This window comes from Paramisgurnus dabryanus, chromosome 13 (assembly GCF_030506205.2).
Source record: "Paramisgurnus dabryanus chromosome 13, PD_genome_1.1, whole genome shotgun sequence".
NCBI classification, from domain to species: domain Eukaryota; kingdom Metazoa; phylum Chordata; class Actinopteri; order Cypriniformes; family Cobitidae; genus Paramisgurnus; species Paramisgurnus dabryanus.
Window position 1 is genome coordinate 13034716 of NC_133349.1, and position 8307 is coordinate 13043022.

Consider the following 8307-nt stretch of genomic DNA (forward strand, 5'->3'; position numbering starts at 1 on the left):
AAGTACTTTGTTGTTATGTATTCTTAGCGGAGTTTACCGGAAGTTACGTGTTGACTACGAAAGCCGCTTGTTTATGTTGTTACTGCTGAAACCGTCTATACAGTCCTAGTGTGTTGTAAAGCTTCTTGAGGCGCAATATTTAGATTTGAATTCATAACACGCGAGATTTGAAGTTATTTGATAGAATTGAGAACTGGAATCAAGATAAGCTAAATTTGGATCTGTTCCTTGCAATCGTATAAATTAATAAGATATGGATTACAGCGTCTGCGAATGAATAAAATAACATATTTTGTAAATTTATGTTGTGTTTTGGTTTAATTATGTTTGCATAGGAGAAAACACCTGTTGTGTGTCATAGGAAACAAACAAAATATTGCAAATTGGTTAAATCATAACAGAAATGTTATTCATTTTAAAATTTTTAAGTGTAGTCTTGTTTAATATCATGTACTTCTCTAAAAGTCATAAACATTTAATTAGGTAAATGAGTAAACTTTCTTAAATAAATAAGTCAGAAAATACAACTGAAAACATGTCATTAATATGATTAAGATACACCAATTTCCGCTATTTTAATAATTTTGAATGTACAAATCTGTACATCTGTAAAGCTGTTAATACATAAATAATTAACGTATTAGTCCTGTCAATATTATACATTTTAGTGTGTATGAAAACGTAAGTAAATGTACATATGGTACAACCACACTTTAAGTAAAACACACATGTATTCTCATGAGATCACGTTGGAATATCACAATGTTATTCATGGTTCTCTGTTCCATTTCTCCATGTTGTAATTGTTAAGAATGTTTTATGAGTTTGCCACTATTATTTATATACAGTATGCAATTCACTGAACTGTCAGTTAACAGATTTCATGTGAAAGCCCCTTCTCATAGAGCCTTCAGTACATGCTGTTCTGTTCTCACAGCATCAGGATAAGTGGAAAGTAAAGCTTTATTGCAGCAGGTATAGACGGCAGGACAACTAGTACAAGTGACTGTCTGAGAGATGGCGTCTCAATGCAAGAGGGAGGAGTAAGATAATACTCCTTCATCGCTCTATGCCCAGACATCCTTTGAAGCTTCGCCTTCACCTGAAAGCTACCGGACAATAGATTTTATTTGTATCGGGCGTTGGGGGGCTATGTTGAAGATGCTAAAAGATTGAGTGGGTGGGATGAGAAACTGAAAGAGAGACTAAGGGAGAAAAAGAGAGAGAAGACGAACTATTAAGAGAAGTACAGGCCTCAATCTGGCAAGCACTTTACTGCCCTTTTAACAGAGGAACTAAAGGAACTAAAAGCTCAATGCACTTAGTATCTGTTTCATCTTCCGTTTTGTGAAGCCAAGTTTGTTTTGATGACTTCACTCCGAGGGCAGAAACGCACAAGAACCGAGAATTGAGCTGCCCATCAAAACTCAAAAAAAGTTATTGGCTCTGAGCTTCATGGCAATCCCAACAGAGGTAGGCCCGACCGCGCAGGCGGTGGAGACAAATTGATATGTTGAAGCTATGAAACACAAAATCGCCTCCACCACCTGAGGGGTTGTAAACATAAACACTGTAAAAGACAGCTGAGCCCCTGAACCAAAAGTCCAGGGAGGATATACTCCCTTCTTCGAGTGAGGAAATGGGAGGGATCAGTTTAGGGTGTTTTCAATAATTAAGCTCGCTATATTCGTGTGTTTCATCCCTCACTTGCATACTCCTGTGGCCTGCCGGTGTCTGAAGTGGATTTGGTTAGGATGATCAGGTCCCAAAATTTGTTGCTCCAAGCATAGGAAGTGCAAAAAGCACATGGACTAACAGCTCTAGTGAATAGTATACCTATACCCAACACAGGATATGAATGATGAAATAACCAAATCTATGGACTTTCAATACTTATAAAAAAGTTAGCTTTATATTGCTTAATATTTTACATAAGCAGAACCGCAGTGAACATTGTACTGTATCTACAAATGTGGCATCGCTCGGGGATGATGTGCTGTGTGTGTTAACGTGTGGTCCAGGCTCGCCGAAAGATCAAACTGCTGCTGAGACCCGAAAGGGATAAACGAATCAACACCCTGTACGCTCTCAATGGAGCTGGTAATGAGTTGGGCCATGATGAACAAAAGAAAACACACAGTTCCATCACACAAAGGCCTTGTGGGGATAAAAAGAGGAAAACGAGGAACAGCGAGACGGCAGGAGAGGAAAGAAAGAAGCGCTGGAAAGCCAGAAAGAGAAGAATGGCAGAACAGAGGAGGCTTGATATGATTTCAATGGAATGTTTGTTGACACTGATTCATTGCCCCCGGCTTACAGATAAATGATTGAACAGCTCGGCTGTCAAAGCCAGAGGATTTTTTGGGGGGCTTGTTTTTTACTGTGCACTTTTAGCTGGAGGGAAGGTAGCAGTCAACTAACTGACGCAGAATTAACCGTGAAACGCATCTAAGCGCTCCCCCTCCTCTATACAAGCACAGGGAGGCAGACGGGTCTCTACGACAGAGACTGATCTAGTTACGCCACACCTACACAAACAGCGACCTTGAATGGTGTGCTGGGAGAACCCAACAGGCATATACATATATGTTATCAATTTGTACTTTAACGATCCACACTGAACCGCGTGGCTCTAACCTCCTACTGTTGTGCTTTTCTCTGGGGCTCCACCTACGGTACCACAACCAGAAGGTATTCGGTGATGCTGAGGCTTTTACAGAGTCACTTCTGGGTCAACACACATCCTGATGCAAGACTAGAATTCATATATTGATGCCTTTTAATGTTAAAATACTGTTGTCTGTGACATTTTGCACAGTTTGATCTACTCTGGATCTTTTAAGATAACTTCAAGCACCGTTTGTTTGAGAGACACAACATCAGGATGGGAGTACTGGTTTGTCAACCAATGGAGAACACGAACAGGCCATTTGCTGTGTCCAAAACCATTAAGTTGTTCACTTCATCAGTACTGCCTAAACAGTGAATAACATTTAAGTCAACTATATGGGTAAGAAGTAAACAAAAATGAATGAACGATGAGTTAGCACTGGCGTAAATCTTGTGTCACAGAGAAGTCTACTGTCGGGGACACTTTTATCAAGCCAGAGTATAGTCTGTTTTTACGGTCGAATGCAAAGCCTATATATGCAAACATTTTTTATTTGACTTGTATGTGTCCACAGACGTTCGATGCATGTGTATTGCGACAAAATGTAGTGCATCTCCTGGGCTTTATACTACATTCTCTTGTATGTGCATGCATGACCAACGCGTATAAAGTACGCACGGTTACAAAAAAAAAACAGTACTGTATGCGGATCATTGCGTATGCGTAAAAACTGAACTACACTTATCATCTGTATGGCTTAATGGATTGTATCGCAAAAGAAATTGTGACTTTATTGTGGGGCGGGTTGGGACGGGTCATTAAAAAAACATGTATGTTGCGGGCTATTCCCTAGCCTATATTAAATATTTGGGAATATATATTTTTATATTTTAATAGGTTCTTTGATAAGGTTAAATTACGTAGCAACGTAACTTGCGCAACATAACTTATGCCATGTAACTTGATATCCCCAAACCTTTGGCATCACGTTACAAAAATGCCAAGAAGCTCCCGCTGCCAGCCACAACAACAAAACAACCATAGAGAAATAAAAGTGAAGATGAAAGACGAGGTGCAGGACAAATTAAGGTCGCAAATTTGTGAATTAGTTTCTATGGTTCATATGTTGTTGCCACTTCACAGGACGATGTAATCTAATGCTGCATTCAGACCAGCCGCAGTAGAGGCATCAAGCACGAGTGATTTCGATGTTAAGACAATATAAAGACACGTTGACGCGTGTCTGGAGGTCTTGATGGGCGATTAACGCAGTGCATTGAACGTTGCCGCGGGAAATGTGGGAGTTGAAAAATTTGAACTTTGGCGGAAAACTTTGGTTAACCAATCAGGAGCTTGCTCTAGTGGTGACGTGATTACAGGAAGCAAGCAGAGTCACAGAAGTTGATGACTAGAATTTCATGCGCGGATTTCATGCGTGAATGAAGCGAGTAAACTCAAAATGTTCAAGCGGCAAATTAGATGCGGTAGACACGAATTTGATGCCTCAACAGCGGTGGGTGTGAACCCATGGTAATGGCCGTTTCCAAGCTTTTTTAGGCTGAAATAAGCCAATCAGTAGCTTGCTCTAGTGGTTACGTGATTACAGGAAGCAAGCGGAGTCGCAGAAGTCGATGACTAGAATTTCATGCGCGGCTTTCATGCGTGAATGAAGCGTGTAAACTCAAAATGTTCAAGCGGCATAGATGCGGTAGACGCGAATTTGATGCCTCAACAGCGGTTGGTGTGAACCCACGGTAATGGTCGTTTCCAAGCTTTTTTAGGCTGAAATAAAGCCTAAAACCCTTTTCATGTATATTAAAAATGCCTGGTATATCTATTTTAATGGTCGCAGGTGTGGGTTGGGGCAGGCCAAATATTTCAGAAAAGTGGGACCAGCGGGTTGGAAAAAAAACCCAACCTGTGCATCACTAATATTGTGCACTAGATAGGGATGGTGCGAGTTCAGAGTTATTATTTGTGTAATTCCTTTTGGTGCCACTAGTGTTACAGAAACTACAAACCTCACCTTTAACATAAGACACATAAAGTCCATTCACCAAACGGCACATTACACTTACAACAAAGTGTGAACAGCATTACCTGCTGTAGTCCATCCACGAACACAGGTCCGAACAAGATGTTCTCAGCAAATTAAGAATTGGATGGGTGACAACAAAAACAAATGACTAAGCAGTAGATAACTGTGTTGAAATATATGTGTGTGTGTGTTATAGGTGTGGGGGTATGCGGGAGTTGGAGAGACCACCACTAGTCTGGCCACCTCAGCTTCTGTATGTCCTTGTGAAGGAGCTGAGAAAGAGAAGAGGTGGGGGGATGTTGGGTCAAAGGGCTGCCATTTAATGCTGACTACTAACCAATCAGAGGGTCCCAGACTGTCAAGGACTGTAGAGGAGAGGGGGTGGGCAGCTCTGTGGCAGACCCTGCAGGTCAATTATCTCGTGCAAGGAGACACCGTCGGCAAAGCTCCAAATCTCATTTGCGCAGCTGCGGTCGAACTACGAACACCTGAGCATACGTCGCTGCCACCCTGCGAAGGCAATTAATGTCTTCCCTCAATGACAGGCATATTTGGAGTGACAGCTCCTGTAGTCTAAAAACCCGAGAAGGAACCACCCCACCACGTAAAGATAGAAACGAACCTTAACTTGTCTTCCCGAAGAGACTAATTTTGGGTGCTACACGTTTTGCTCTGCCCTGCAGCCATGGATATGGTAAGAGAGCTTTGCACCTGTTGAGTGCACTACTGGCTTAAAGTGTTCAGCTGGAAGCTTTGACTGCCACTTTGGCATAAGAGAGGAAAGGGGAGAAAGGGGTCTCAGTAGTAGATTTAAATCACAGCACACAGACTTCAGCATGCACATTTTTTTGAGATTTCGTCTTTCCTATGCATGAGTTGCCAGTCTGAATGTGAACTTTTTTACAGGTCAAATCAATTGGAAAAACAGTAAAACAAGTTTGTAATGGTCAATCTCTCTGGTATACTTCATAATTTAAAGAAACAACTGAGTGATGTAATTGCACTAAAACCAAACCAAATGAAATGAAGCTGTGCTTTTGCACTAGCACCCCTAGCTGCCATAGTTGGCACACATCCTTAAAGAGCACCTATTGTCCGATTCACGTTTTTAAATTTCCTTTGGTGTGTAAGTGTGCATTACTACATATTAACGATATGCAAAAGGTACAAACCCCAAAGTAAACGATGACGCGAGTTTTCGTCTCCAACGTAAATCTCTTTTCTTGGACTACAACAAACACACGGATTGTAGGCAGCAGTTTACTTCCTGGGATTGATGATGTAGACAAGACTGACATTATCATAATTCCTTCCGCTTTTAACTCACAGTAAGTTAACTCCTGTTAGCATTGCATTGCGACCGAATCTATTAAACGTGGTAAGGAGCGTCACATTTCCTGCTGACGTCAGAGGTATTCAGGCCAAACACAACAGATTAGCTGCATTTCAAGAAGAGAATGAAATCTGGAGCTACAAAAATGTACACAGCAAAATCACCAGTGTTAAATTTTCAGGGATGGTGTTAAATACACAGTGTTGATGTTGTTTTAACACTATCTGGTAATAAAATAACACTGCCATTGCTAGGCCAGTGTTATATTCACGACAGTGTCAGTGTTAAACAAGGGTGTTATCAGATTTCACTCTGAGCGGTGTAAATCAAGCCACGCCTCCACTAAACATATCCTGTCAGGGATTTTACCGCCATTTTCTTTCACAGGAGGACTGAAGAGATCAGGTAAATCAGTCTCATAATATTCACATGGTTTAGCTAAATTAAACTGTTATTTCTCTGTCTGACTCTACGCAGCCATATGCCAAAAAACCTAAATAAGATATTTTTCCCATTTTATTTCCCCTTTGTTCGTTATTTGGTTCAGTTTAATCAGAGCTACCTTGTGTTACGTTGTTCCCTTGTTAGTTTAGTATAAAGTTAAACTGCTAGCTAAAAGTTTAAAACCAAGAAGGATAATATTAACAGGAGATATGAACGAAAGAATTGAACCATGATAAAACGCGACATGCACTACAAATTGAAGGTATGAAATTAAGTTAAATGAAAGCTCGTTTATTCACCATATGATGCTCGTTATAAGGTAATCATATAGGCTAGATACCATGAGTTAACGAGGTCGTTTACATGCACGTGAGTGCACGGATATCGGTTAATTATTCAAATTACTGAAAAACACGGAGAAAACCGCAACCGCATCGTCATGTGTTTTTCTAAGATGTATGCAAACAGGGAAAATATCGCCAAACCAACAATTAATTTTACCAAAACATCACAATATATCATCATTTGTATGCACAGATTGGATGCATTGTGTGTTGTAAGCTTTTCGTGGCGCTAGATGTCAGACAGATGCAAATGGCAAATACATACGAAAGTGTAAAACGTGTATGGCGAACATTTGTTTTTTTTCTGTCATTATAGATGCTAGTTTGGTGAAAGTTCACACTGAGTGCTTCAAATCATTCAGAAGAGATGCTGTTTTTAGGGCAGTTTATTAAAGAAGACCTGACATGGATGACTTCCAATGAGAAACGACTGCTAATACTTATATAAATTCATTACAGAAGGTAAGTTTATATATTTATACATATAAATCATTTTATTTGACATAACTGAACAGTTAACCAATCTTTTTAGTATATGTAGTTTTGTACATATTATTATTATTATTAATCTGGAAAGAAACTCACATGACCTGCTGCCAACTTTAATAAAAATATATTATCTTCTCATACATCGTTTTGCTATTGATGTCATATTAAATAGCAATCAAATTGATTACTATTTTGAAAATGTATAAATGAAGATTCATATTGTCTTGAGTGCTGTTTTTAATATAAAAAGAATGTTGAGTTTTCAGAGTCTTTATTGTCATTTTTGTGATAGGACCCTACCAGACTATATTTGAATACGGCATACCCATGAATTCTGGAACTGTTATTCCTTAACCCAGTTTGGAGGATAAGAGCTTACCAACTAGTTATGTGAGTACACACAGTACATTTGTACTGTACACTGTCTCTAACATGATTTATTATACTGAGATGATTTTGATTCAAATAACGGTTAAAACTGCACCCTTTTTGGTATTTTCTTGACTCTTTTTTGTCTTTGAAAATCTGCAGAAATATGCTGAGGTGATGTATTGCAAAATAGCCAACATACAACAATATGGATGACCCTCTGTCTGGTCAACAGGAGTTTAAATATGGTAAGTGTACATGGGTTTGCTACTTTTACGGTTTTAAAGTTTAACTGTATACTCATGGTGTTTAAATTCTGTTTTTCTAGGACGGGACAGTGATGTGGCAGCTCTTCCCTGGCTCATTCACCTCTTGCCTTTCATTTGTGAAAGGAAGAAATACAGTAAGAAAGAGGGTCAATGTGCAACTGAAGCTACTGATTGTGCTATGTAAGTTTTTTTTAGTATTTTGTTCTAGTTATTTATTCAGCAGTTAGTTTGCTTGCATTGTTCACCCCATGTAAATGCATACAAGTTCATAAATACACATCAAATACATTCATCAAATACAATCTTTTAAAACACTTAGGTGATGAGCATCAATCCATGCTTTGAGGGGAATGAATCAGCACAGCCCTGCCTGCACTGCATTGGGAACAGAAGTTGCATCCAGAATTTTT

The 8307-nt window shown here is 39.4% G+C and overlaps 1 long non-coding RNA gene across 2 annotated transcripts; it reads left to right on the forward strand.

Annotated features, from left to right (window-relative positions):
• The first annotated feature begins 6140 nt into the window (after positions 1-6140).
• On the forward strand, positions 6141-8027 carry LOC135788911 (uncharacterized). Of its 2 annotated transcripts, XR_010547466.2 has the most exons (5): positions 6141-6387; positions 7087-7232; positions 7552-7649; positions 7791-7876; positions 7957-8027. It is a non-coding gene; the product is annotated as an uncharacterized lncRNA (long non-coding RNA). The 2 variants fall into 2 exon arrangements; XR_010547465.2 differs by having other exon boundaries at positions 6141-7232.
• Positions 8028-8307: the final 280 nt, after the last annotated feature.